This window comes from Ictidomys tridecemlineatus, chromosome 1 (genome assembly GCF_052094955.1).
Source record: "Ictidomys tridecemlineatus isolate mIctTri1 chromosome 1, mIctTri1.hap1, whole genome shotgun sequence".
NCBI classification, from domain to species: domain Eukaryota; kingdom Metazoa; phylum Chordata; class Mammalia; order Rodentia; family Sciuridae; genus Ictidomys; species Ictidomys tridecemlineatus.
Window position 1 is genome coordinate 83,439,904 of NC_135477.1, and position 13,786 is coordinate 83,453,689.

Here is a 13,786-nt window from a genome sequence, read left to right on the forward strand (position 1 = left end):
ATACCAATTTACCTTAATAGTCCACAAGCAACTCATGAAAATTCATTGTCAGGGAAGAACTGAAATGAGTCAGGAGAACAATGTGTTCTTTTCCTTTTACTTCAATTATCTTTACCTAATTCCTAATTTTGTGATGAGACATTTGGGGATATTGACTGCTTTCTTAAAAATCGACTGATTATTTCAGTACATGCCAGAGGCTCTGTCAGGTATTTAAGAATTGTGTAGGAAAGAGAAGTTCTAATATATCAGACATAAATCTTAACTTTAAAATTGAATTATTTATTATGGAATACATATTTTTTACTTTTGGGGACCTTGACAATAGTATTCCAGAGATATTTCACATTTAAGAAGAGAACACCAAATCCAGCTGTCGACATATGTAACTCCAGGGATCCAGGGATGACTGTGCTTCCCTCTGGACCCACCTTCATGGGTAGTGGTCTAGTGATTACACTGCACGACCAAAACCATCTGTCTCATAACATTTAAAATTGTACCATTAGCCACCACCACCCTCCAAATATACAGCATCCTTCTGGAGAGTCTTTCTCTTTGTCTCCACTAGAAGGTGGTCAACTTAAGAATGGATTGCTTAACAATACACTTAAATGTGTCCTCCTAAGAAGCAGAGATTGGAAGGAGTACAGAATAAGGTCATTTGGTTCAGGACAAGGTCACCTAGTTATGAGGGTGGAATATTGTGACCTCTGTATTTTTCTGTGATTCTTCATTGCCATGGTCTCATTATTCATTTTTAATGCCTTTCTTCCTGTAGTGGATGCTTCCATCTGGTTTATGTACATTTTTGTTCAGTTTAACTGTTTTATAGAATCAAGGGACCGTTGCTATGGTGGCTCCAACACAGGTGAAGAAGAGCTAAAAAGTTGGTTTCACCTTGACCTCAAAGTCCCTCAAAGAGCAAAAAACTAAACATTTCTCCCCTTGAATGTTAATTGTGGACTTCTCTGGGCTCCATGAAGATAGATAGATATAATAATCCAAACTGGAAATAGCCAATGTCTATCCACAGATGAATACAGAAACAAATTGTACTGACATATCACTCAGCAATAAAAATGAATCAAGTACAGATATGCATAGTACAATGGATGAATTTCACAGACATTACACTGAGCAAAAGTGGACAGGAATTTAAAAAAAAAAAAAGTACATATTCCATGATTCTATGATTCCACTTGTAAGAAAAACTGGAATAGTTAAAGCTCACTTGTATTTGTATTTCTCTCTCTCTCTCTCTCTTTCTCTCTCTCTCATACAAGGGATTGAAACCAGGGGTGCTTAACCACTGAGCCTCACATCCCCAGCCCTTTTTATATTTTATTTAGAGACAGGGTCTCACTAAGTTGCTTAGGGCCTTGCTAAATTGCTGAGGCTGGCTTTGAACTTGCCATCCTCTGCCTCAACCTCTCAGGCCACTGGGATTACAGGCATGTGCCCCTGTACCCAGCTTGTAGTGATTAATTAACGAACCAGTATTTCACTAGAATAAGGGTGCAGGAGAATGACTGCAAAGAAGCACAAATCATCTATGGAGAGATGGAAATCTTCTACATTTCAATTTTGACGGCATTTTAATAGTGTATGTTTTATCAAAATATGTAAATTTCATTACTATAAATTATACCCTTAAAAGGTGATTTAAAGTAAGAATATTATTGAAAAGTGATGAATAAACAATCTTTTTTTTACAAAAAGTGTTTTTAAATCTCTATTTCAAACATTTTTCTTTTTGACCACCACCTTCTTTTTCTCCTACTCACTTCTTATGTTACCAATGAAACAATTCTCTGAGCCCAGAGGGCTTGCCAGTGTTTCACTCTCTCGCTCCTACCTCATGTCCTCCCTTTTTCCCTTATCCTATAAAATTCCATGGTTTATCTTTAGAATCATTCCACCTCCAACCATTCTTGCTCAGCATTTTAATTGGATAAACCATATTGCAGATTAGGTCTCCCTGTCTACCCACACCTGTTCCTAATCAACTGAATGTGTTTGGAGAAAACCATATGGTATGGTTTAGAAATAAGGTATCCCCAAAAGCTCATGTGTTAGACAATGCAAGAAAGTTTAGAGGTGAAATGATTGGGTTATAAGTGCCTTAACCTAATCAATATATTAATCCACTTGAATGGATTAACTGGTTGATAACCATACACAGGTAAGGTGTGGCTCAGGTCTTTTGGTGACAGCAGTGAAAAAGCTGACTAAAACACCACACAACCAGGCTAAATGGACTCATTTTAAATTCTTGACCACTAACCCCCAGTGGTCCCTAATGTTGCCAACATTGCCCAATTCAACCCTCTGTCCCCCTTCTCAACAATTATTTCAAATGTAGTCTTCTTCATATCTACTCAAAGTTCAATTATCTTTCCCCTTCCTTATTGTCACTTTTGACTCTACCCCTTATTCCTTAAGGTAGAAGGAACTGGAAAAGTTATAAGCGTATCCATGACACAAAATCCACCTGTGCCTAGGCCCTCATATTCCTGCTACAGTCAACAAACCATCTGTGCTCCTACCCAATGCCCATCCCTTTACCTGGAGATTCAGTTCCTCTCACCTTTCGGGGACATCACTCCAGCAAGCAGTCCCTATCCTTCAACATCAGTGTTTCTGACTGTTCTAGACATTTCCAACACCACATAAACCATTGTAGTATCTTCCATTATCAAGAAAATCATCTTTGAACTTGAACCCCATTCCATTTTCTTGCTTCCCTTTGCAACAACACTACTCAAAAAGTAATTTCTATCATTCCACTAAAATTGCTTTTGTCAAGGTCATAGTGGTCTCTATGTAGCCAAATCCCATGGCTTTTTCTTGACTTCAGAGCCACAACTGGTTCTTTCCTTACCCTCCAGAATTTTTCTCTTGGTTCTTCTCCTTTTATAGCCACTTTTCATTTCAGTTTTCTTTGCATATTTTTCTTCATTTCTCAACCTCCAGACTAAAGAATGCTCCTAACTTAACCACAGGAACTATTGTCTTCTCTTTCTTTAATAATTAACCATCCCCATGGGAGCATGGAACAGTTTTCCCCAAGTGCTAAATTGATCTACTGCTCCATCCTCCTCTGTATTTATGGCTGTAACTCACCAAAGCCACTGGGGTAACTCCAGAATGTCAGCAATGTCCTGTCCTTCAGGGAATATAGCCCTTTCTCCAAGTCTCTGCACTTAGTGACTAAGGATAATGTCAACAACTCAGCAGCACTGGTGCAGAGGAGAGATCTGCTTCTCTGCTGTTCAACCACTATGGATAGTAAGTACATTTGAATGTACATTAGAATTATGGTGTCTCAAAGAGTAGTGACCCAGAGTCATCCTAGAGTATCCAACATAGCACCAATAAGCTCATGTTGAAGAGGTAAGCATCAGTATATACTTGTGTAAGAATTTCATATATATTTATATATATATACATAAATATTATACACACATATACATGTATATACCAAGCATGCATGTGTGTGTGTGCGAGCACGCGTGCGCACACACATACACACACACACACACACACATGCATATGTTTATATTTCTTAAATCTATTTTTGATAGCTACTTTGGTTCTTAAAGCCACTGACAGATGGGACATCTAGACTTGTACAGGTCCTAAGAAGAAGGGCAATAGAATTTCCTTTAGATAGTGCAGTCTCTAAATCTTCCAAGCAGTAGTACTGGAACATAAGATGCAAGGCTTAATTTTTCCACAGAAGTCCACCCTAAAGCCCTGACTAGTAGGCCACTAACATTTGAACTGTCTTGTTACAGGCTTCTCCTTCACCTCAACCTTATCTTGTCTCCTGTTCTATACATGAGGTCATAGTATCTTCTTGGTATCCATTGAGGGGAATTGGTAAAACAAGCATAACATTCAACATAGACTCTCTTCCATCCCAAATGTATTAATGAGCTGGAGTTTATAGGAGAGGACTAATGAATTAGGAAAGATATTTTTCTCAGTCTGTGCTCACATCTTGTTGGGAAACATATCTATCACCACTTACTATGCTGACACTTATCAAGTAACGGTTTTGAATATGACTCCCCAAAATGGTTTGGCAACTTAAGTACACAGTAGAAAAAAAATTGGCAGGCGCTTGCCTATAATCCCAGTAGCTCGGGAGTTCAAAGCCAGCCTTAGAAAAGTGAGGTGCTGAGCAATTCAGTCACTAAATAATATAAATATAATAATATAATATAGTGACCCTGTCACTAAATAATGGTCGACCACTGAGCCACATCCCCAGCCCTATTTTTTATATTATTTAGTGATATTATATTATTTAGCACTGTAGTAATGCTCCAAATTGTCAATGTACATAGATATGTGGAATTATTTTATTAAAGTTGTCTTTTTCTGAGTGGTAAGTTTATGGGTTGGCTGGTTTAACGTTTCTCGTGTATACTCGTGCTTATGTACCTTTTAATGTTTTCCAATGCCTATATAATAGGCATTGGAATCAATCTTTTTAAATCAAAAAAAAATACTAGGTGTTTTTTTTTTCTCCTTAGTTTTGTTGGATGCATAATGCAGACATGATGGTAGGAAAAGAGTAAATAAGTAACAAAGAATAATATGTTCATTATATTATCATGACTCTTATATTTTAACTGACAGAAACCCAATCAAACAGCTTAATCAAAATTGTTTAAGCATAGCTGGACCAGAGACTCAAAACAACCTTATAAGGGCTTGTAGGTTCTCTATTTCTCATCTCATTTCATTCTCTTTGTATGTTGCCTCATTTTCTCCACTTAGCTTCCTCTAAGTGGCTGGGAAGAGCAGCTTACATTGTGCATAAAGCTTGCAAACCCAGTGGACAAGAGATTCTCACTCCCAGAGTTCATATATCCAAATCTCAGGCCCACATCCAAATCTCAGACCCATGTGTCCTTCTTGGATCATGTGCCCATATATGAACAGGGAATAGGCAGGAGAGTATTTTGATTAGCTAGAGACAGGTCACCTGCCTTCCTTAGGGCAATGGAGAAATGAGCAGAGTGGTACTGGCCCCATGTTAAGCATCTCCCATAATAAAGAGAAATTCTATAACTAGAAGAGAGATGGGATACTAGTTGGACTTCTGCTTTTCTAAAAGAGTGATATTGAGCTTAATTTAGGTGTTTCCTAGTATGGCTCTGATCCTAAAGACTAAAAATTCTCCTCCCTTAATTATAGAAAGCATGCTACTTATAGATGAAAATATAGAAATGATTTTACTTCTACTCAGTTGTAGTTGCTTTCTCTTATTTTTTGGATCTATTTGAGATTATAATTATTATATTCTTTCTTCCTTTCATATTTTCATATAAAATTTCCCTAGATTTATCATATGATAACAGTTTTACAAGTTACTCCCAAATCTGTGTCTCCTCCCTGTCCCTGTTCAAATATGGGCACATGATCTAAGCAGAGCATGCTACTTCATGGAAGATATGTTACTGATACCAGAATATTGAAATTAATTGACTTTTATTTCTCTCAAAATCTTTCCTGAGGTTTAACTGATATAGGATTCTGGGAGTGAGAGTTTCTTGTTCACTGTAAATTCTAAGGACAATGTAAGATGGTTTCTCCAGGCACAGAGGAAGCTACCTATAGTCGGACAAAAAGAAGCAAGAGGAAAAATAGCATGTCCACTCATTCTTATTTCAGTCAGGGTTTTCAGTGGCAAACAAAATCAACCTTGTCTGGCTTAAATGAAAAAGGAATTAATAAAAACTAGTAGGTGGCTCACAGAAGCTCTGAGAGAGTGTGGATGCTGAGTGGTCAGGAACAATGTCCAATTACTCTGCAGGAGCTGCTATAGCTAAAATGCCCAGCTGCCATCCGCAATACCTAAGCCATGACTTTCAAATGCTGCCCAGCTCACATGGAGATGCTCAGGACCAGATGCTAAAGACTCTGGCCTGGATACTCCTAAAGAGCCCAACACCTCTGGTGGCCTCTTTGCCAGAAAGGAAATTCTGTGTTCCCTCTTTCTTCTACTACTCACTTAGCAATCAAAGTCACATATAAGTGCATCTGATGGGCAGAGTCCAAGACATACACCTGTGATCTGTAGCAAGGGGATCTGGGAAAGCAAGTTTCCTGCTACAACCTGGGGAAGAGGGACTCAAATCAGGAAATTTTCCAAACATGAGAAGAGAGTTGAAAAGGCACTGGGCAGTCAGAAACACCCACAATAACAAATATCCACAATAACCCCTACAGGAAAATTTCTCTTTGTGCTTCCTCTATCTTACAGTTCCAACCATACTCAGAAGACCAAATGAAATGTTAGAGCCATGATACCTGCCAAGTACTGTAGAGCATGCTACTTCATGGAAGATATGTTACTGATACCAGAATATTGAAATTAATTGACTTTTATTTCTCCGTATCTCAAATTCAGTAGGACTTAAGCTGATATCCCAACTTCAAGATAATAAATGTATCCATAGACATGAAAAAATACTTTACACAAATTTCTCATCTGCATCAAAATTCAACCATTTTGAAACTCTAAAAACATTGTATCTTGAAAATTGAATGAATTTCTTGATTTTTGACAGGCAGAATAGTCTGATCACTTTAGTTTCAAAGAATAATTACGTCTTTTACAGCTATTCTTATATGTACTAAATGATCTAATAATATTAACTTTCAATATGATCACTTTTATCCCATTATCTAAATGCCAAGATTTACTCTTGCCTGGCAGGATACATATTAATTTCTGTGAACCTGTTGACAATATAGACAAAAAAATTTCTATATGGTATTCTTCCCATAAGTAGCGATCATAAATCATGCAAATCTTTAAATCTCTGACTTAAATCCAGAAAATTGTGTTCATTTACCCTTTCACATTAGGTTATTTTCAAATATTTTCTTTATAGAGTCGCTGCACTGTTTTCTTCCTCTGCACTGGCTTGGTGTCTGTGCAGGCATGGGTCACACTGCCACCTGGTGTGGCTGGGACAAACTTCCTTTGACTCTGAAGCCAACCAGGCAGGGACACACACTGACCCTGTGCTGCTGAGTCATGCCGCAGGCTGAACTTTGTTTTAGAGGCATCTACAGGCCTCCATAAAATGAAGAGAGAGGTTTGGATCAACTGCAAGCAAGTCATTTTATAGAGAGGAGACGAATCCATAAGTATTCAGCATTTTTAATTCAGTTAATGTTTAGGGCTCGCCAAACATTAAGGTTTGTGTTTGGTGCCACAGGTGACACAAAAATGGAGGAATATAGCTCAAAAATGGAGATATAACTCAGTAATAGATTGCCTGCCTCGGGTACACAAAGCGCTGGCTTCAATCCCCTGGACTTCAGGCAAAGAAAGTTCCTTATGGTTAGGATTTTTCTCATTACAAGGGGGAAGATATTTAATTAACAATGCTATCAATTAAATTTTGCTTTTTTAAAAAAGTAATTCCTAAATGAGAGTATTTGGTAGCTATACTGCTAGTCAGTTTCTCTTAAATCCTTTTTGCCTGAAAAAAGAAAGATTAGCATATAATTAATTAGCATTATCATATAATTATATTATATTTATGTATGTGTGTGTGTGTGTGTGTATGTGTATACATATTCACTGGCCATAAATGAGTTAACAATTTATTTTTAAAGCTTTTTAAAATGAATGCTCAAAAAATAAAATGAATGCTCAGATAATCTATGTGACTGCTAATTCCTAGAAATTCAGTAAGTCAACTTTTTTCAGTAAAGTCAACTCTTTCATTATCATGATAAAATTAATGCCTTTATTCTCCACATTTTTCGGTCAATATCTTCACTGTAATTTCAATTATTTGAATTACAACCTAGACAGGGTCATCATGGTCTCTTGTAATCTTAACTTAAATTTTAATTTAAAGAAGAACATGCTCTTAGCTGGGCATGGTGGCACACACCTGTAATTCCAGCAGCTCAGGAGGCTGAGGCAGGAGGATCATGAGTTCAAAGTGGGCCTCAGCAAAAGTGAAGCTCTAAGCAACTCAGTGAGACCCTGTCTCTAAATAAAATTCAAAATAGGGCTGGAGATATAGCTCAGTGATCAAGTGCCCCTGAGTTTGTAAGGGTCCAGAAAGAGACCACCAAGAGACCACTCATGCAATTGGCAGAAAGGGATTTATTGATTCAGCATGCTGGGGCTCCGTGCCCACTCAAGAAAGGAGAGCAGCCCAGAGCCCCAAGCAGAGGTTGAGCAGTGCTTAAGTACACTTTTTGGGGAGGGCAGGGTCTTTACACACACCACAGTTTCCTTTAACAAATCACCATACACCGCGGGAAAATCAAACAATAATTCTTAGACTTGATTAGTACATTCATTGGCGGGAACAGGGTGGGCGGGGGTGATTGGTCACTCCTAAGCCGGGTACACATTCAAACTGATTGGTTTGGGCCTTGAATGTCTATGTGCCGCTTACACAGGGTCCTAAGTTATTAAACAACCAAATGGCCAGTAGGGCATTGTCTTAACTGCCTCAGGAATTTAACCCAGGCTTTGCAGTTTAGAAGCAAGTTTACAATGCCTGGTCTTTTACATTTTAACTCAGGCCTTGCAGCTTAGAAACTTTACCCTTTCAAGTTCAATCCCTGGTACCCCCAAAAAGCATGAGCCTTTGGGGGACACTTCAGATCCAAGTTATAACAACCAAAATTCATTAGTATTTCATTTAAAAATTCTCATACCAGAAAATACTCTGCCTGAACCTACAACCTTGGAAATTAAAGTTTCACATAAATTTTTTTTCAACAAATTTAAGTCCATAGCCTGATTGGAGCCAATTAATTGGATTATGAAGAGGTCGAATTAGACCAAAATGTTTTTCATTTGAAGTACTTAGATCAAATGTATGATCAGATATTTACTACAGGACCAGCACTTCCTACTTTAAAATCCACAGTGAAACTTTATCATTGATTTTTAGATATACATTAGTAGAACTTAAACTACCATGTTTTTAATCTAAATTTTTGGTGACATCACTTAAATAACCTTGTTAGTGTTTTATAATCAACTGTGTGTGTTTAAACAATAAAACCCAAATATTATGGGTTCTTCACCACCACCTTTAGTTGTAGCAAAATCATTATGCCATTGTCTAGTTACTTAAGGAAGATAATAAAATGAGTTAGTTAACCCTACAAAAGTGAAAATTTGTAGCTGAATAGTTATTTGGAAGCATTACTTTAGCAGAAATAGCAAAGTCAGTGGCTTCAGTGATACTGTTTCATTTTACTATGAGTCTCATATATTGAAGATGTTACAGGATAGATTCAGGGCCATCTAAATGGATGTTTCCATTTCTTACTGCCACATTTAGGACAAGGCAATGGATTATTTTGCTCATGAAGATTAATGTCTCCATTAGCCAATATTAAGAGTAAGCCTATAGTAAGCAACATATTGGAGCCTATGATCTAGGATCCTCAGTCTCCTTTCATTATACCCCACAAATTCTGAAATGGAAACTACATTAAGACACATCTGCAATCTGTAAATAGTGAGATTATTATGCCAACTATTATGGTTTGATATGAGGGCCCCCCAAAAGCTCAGGTATGAGACAATTCAAGAAGGTTCAGAGGAGAAATAATTGGGTTCTGAGAGTCTTAATCCAATCAGTAAATTAGGGGATTAACTGAATGGTAACTGAAATGGTAGGGTGTGGCTGAGGGGGTGGGAATTGGGGGTGTGGCTTTGGGGTATATATTTGTACCTGGCAAGTGGAGACTCTCTCTCTCTGCTTCCCTCTGCCATACTCTTCCTCCATAATGTTCTGCCTCACCTTGAGCCCCGAGGAATGGAGCTGGCTATATATGGACTGAGACCTCTGAAACCATGAGCCTTTAAATATAACTTTTCCTCCTCTACAGTGGTATTGGTACAGTTGATAGTGTTTTATAATCAACTGTGTTTAAACAATAAAACCCAAATATTATGGGTTCTTCACCACCAACTTTAGTTGTAGCAAAATCATTATGCCATTGTCTAGTTACTTGAGGAAGATAATAAAATGATTTGGTTAACCCATTTCAAAAGTGAAAATTATTTGTATCTGGCATTTAGTTACAGCGATGAAAAAGTTGACCAAAACACCAACTCATACAGCAACTAATATAAGATTAGTGGGTACAGAAGCTCACAGTGGGCTGGGAGCATGGGTGATCCCAGGATATGTCTCTGAGCAGGAAATACACATCTGTTTAACACCAATCTTGCCTTGTCTACTCCTCTCCTGCCAGCTTCCCATCAATTCCCTAAGCATTCAACACATTTTTAGGCAGCTTTTTCTACATAAATGCCCTTTTTCTTTTTCATCAGCACTCAAGATAAACATACAATAAACTCTTATTCTTGAATCTACTAGCCTTGCAACAGTATTGTTTTCTATATTACTTGTGAACAATGTTTCAGCCTTATCATGAACTTGTAAATTACCTGAATGAAAAGATACATTTTCATTTTTCTGTAGGAAAATGCATTCCACATTACAAACAATAGACTTACAACTGAACTTTGAAGTGAGTTCGTGGATGGGAGGCAGAATGATTGGCATCACCTCTCACACAAAAGGCTCCATTTGTATACAATGAATCAAAGAGCATTCTGCTGTTATGTATAACTGATTAGAAAAAATAAATATTTTTTTAAAAAGGGAAAAAACATTTAAATGGTATTATCAAAAAAAATGAAATAAGTTCTACTATACATTTCTAATCAGATTTGGAATACTGGATCTAGCCTCTCTTTCCTTCCCTCCATTAAAAAAGGGGGAGAGGGGAAGAGGAAAGAAGGGAATGAGGGAAGAATAAGGAAACGAGAACCATAATTTTAAATTACAGAGATCCTTATTACTGAGCTAAAGAGCCCTGCAAACACATCCTCAAAAGTCCTAAAGATCCAAAAATAAAGCAGTTATAAAGTACTCAAAACATCAGTGGGACTTAGTAATACTATTCCCTGAAAATGAATTAATTGAGCTCTCACAGCAAGTTTTAGATTGTTTTTTAGGAGAAACAAATGCTAAGAGTAAGGACATGTTACATTTTATATGTGGTATCCCCCAAAAGCTCATGTGTGAGACAATGCAAGAAGGTTAAGAGGAGAAATGACTGGGTTATAGCCTTAACCTCATCAGTTAATTAATCCCTGATGGGATTAACTGAGTGGTAACTGAAGGCAGATGGGTGTGGCTAAAGGAAGTGGTTCATCGGGGGCATGGCTATGGGATATATATTTTGTATCTGGAGAGTGGAATCTCTCTCTTTGATTCTCAATCATCATGTAAGCTGCTTCCCTCTGCCACATTCTTCCTCCATGATGTTCAGTCTCACCTCAAGCCCTGTGGAATGGTGCCAGCCTTCTGTGGACTAAGACCTCTGAAACCCTGACCCTTCCAATAAACTTTTCCTCCTCTTTACACTTGTGCTGGTTGGGTTATTTAGTCACATAACCCATGTGAAATCAGACTAAAACAGGAAATTTTTTTTTATGAGCAGAAGATGCTAAATGGTGAGACTCAGAAAAGTGAGTTTCCACAATTAGGAAGAACAGAAGCCTAATAATGAGAGCCAAGAATCAAACCCTCTTCTGCAATAAAAGGGCCAGGGAGTGCTGTGTAATAAAGTGCAACTGTGGCATCTGAAGAATCAAAATGTTCTGAGTACATTCCTAACACCTTGCCAAGTGGTAGGCTCCTCATGGGTACACCACTGCACTGATGTTCTCCGTCATCTACCCTACATTTCTGCCTTATTGATACAGTCTTTCTCCCTCTGTTCTGCCTCAGTTAAATATGTTCAGTGAATCCTTTTTTTTGCTTTTTTCCATCACTCAGTGTGTACAGGGATTCTAATAGACTGTGTTATCTGCTACAGCAGTTCTGTGTGGAGACCTGTTTTGTGAGTCACTTGCCCAAAATTAATCCACTGCCATCTTCCTGATTGAAGTCAGTTTTCACTATCAAAAGCATTGTTTCCAGAAAGCCCGTCAATGTTCAAAAGTTCCCAGGGAATGAGAGCTCCAGTGGCTTTGTCTTTCTCATCTGTGGAGAATAAATTACTGTCAGCCATTTGTAACCTGAAGAAACAGTCCAGACTGGGGGATTGTGACAAAGGCAAGGAATTCTAAATGAGAAATACGTGAGATAAAAAATAAAAGAGGGCTGGGGTTGCAGCTCAGTGGTAGAGCACTCACTTAGAATGGGTGAGACCCTGGGTTCAAGCCTCAGCACCACATAAAAATAGACTAAAAAAAAAAAGGAATTTAAAAAAAAGAAAAGAAAGCCGTGAGTAGTGGCACACACCTACAGTCTCATCACTCTGGAGGATGAGGCAGGAGGATTGCTTGAGCTCAGGAGTTCAAGACCAGCCTGAGCAACATAGCAAGACCCAGAAGATGGACGGGCTGGGGTTGTGGCTCAGTTGTAGAGCATGTGTAAAGCACTGGGTTCGATTCTCAACACCACATATAAATAAATAAAGGTCCATTGACAACTAAAAAAAATTATAAAAAAGAAAAGAAGATGATGATGGAGAAGGTAGAAGCAGAAGCAGAGAAGAAAATCTGTGAGTCTAGCATCTGATGGAAAAATAACCATGGGTTTAGCTCATAAAGAAACAAGGCTGGGCTGGGGATGTGGCTCAGCGGTAGCGCGCTCGCCTGGCATGCGTGCAGCCCGGGTTCGATCCTCAGCATCACATACCAACAAAGATGTTGTGTCCACCGAGAACTAAAAAATAAATATTAAAAATTCTCTCTCTATCTCTCTCTCTCCTCTCTCACTCTCTCTTTAAAAAAAAAAAAAAAAAAGAAACAAGGCTACAGGAATCATCATGGCAGCCTCTATCTACACGCAGGCCCTGGCAAGGGCTCTGTTCCTAAAACCTAAAGCCTGTTCACATCTTTACCTCCATCCCTTTCCTATTGATTTATTTATTACACACACACACACACACACACACACACACACACACATACACACACACACCATGTGAGCTGCTTCTTAAATTTGCAACTTTAAGAATGCAAACAGGTTCTCTTAGATCTCATCATGGATCTAATTTTTTCCACCATAAAATGAAAATGATGAACCAGATCATGGTCGATACCTTGAACAAGAGTTTTCAGAGTTGAAGATCCCAAGGTGAGGCATGTTCCCCAAGAGTCCTAGCTAAACAAATAATATGGTAAGAGAAGCCTGTTCAGATGAATCAGAGATGACCTGAGGAAGATCAGATTCCAGTTAGTTCCCTAACCCATTCAGAAAAACATAACACCAATTTCAACTCTTTCTGCCAATAATATATACCCAAGACAAGCTCCCCAACCAATATCAAGAGCCACCTAGGCTTTATGCCTATTTCTTGGGGAAGTTTAATCCAAAACCAATGTTATTTCTATCTCACTTGGCTGACTTAAAAGTAAGTAAGCTTTTTGTTTGCTTGTTTGTCTGTTTTAGCAATATGGGGAACTGAACGCAGGGCCTTGTACATACTAGGCAAGGCTCTACTGCTGAACTACATCCCCAGACCTTTTTTAAATATATAACTTTATTTTATGTATTTATTTATTTATTTTATTTTTAGTTGTAGATGGACTAGCAGAGGAGTTCTATTCCATGTGGTCATTTACACAATGCCTTTATTTTATTTTTATGGGGTATTAAGGATTGAACCCACTGCCTTCCACATGCAAGACAAGCACTCTACCACTGAGCAACAACCCCCAAACCCCAGCTTTTTTTATTTCAATTGAGAA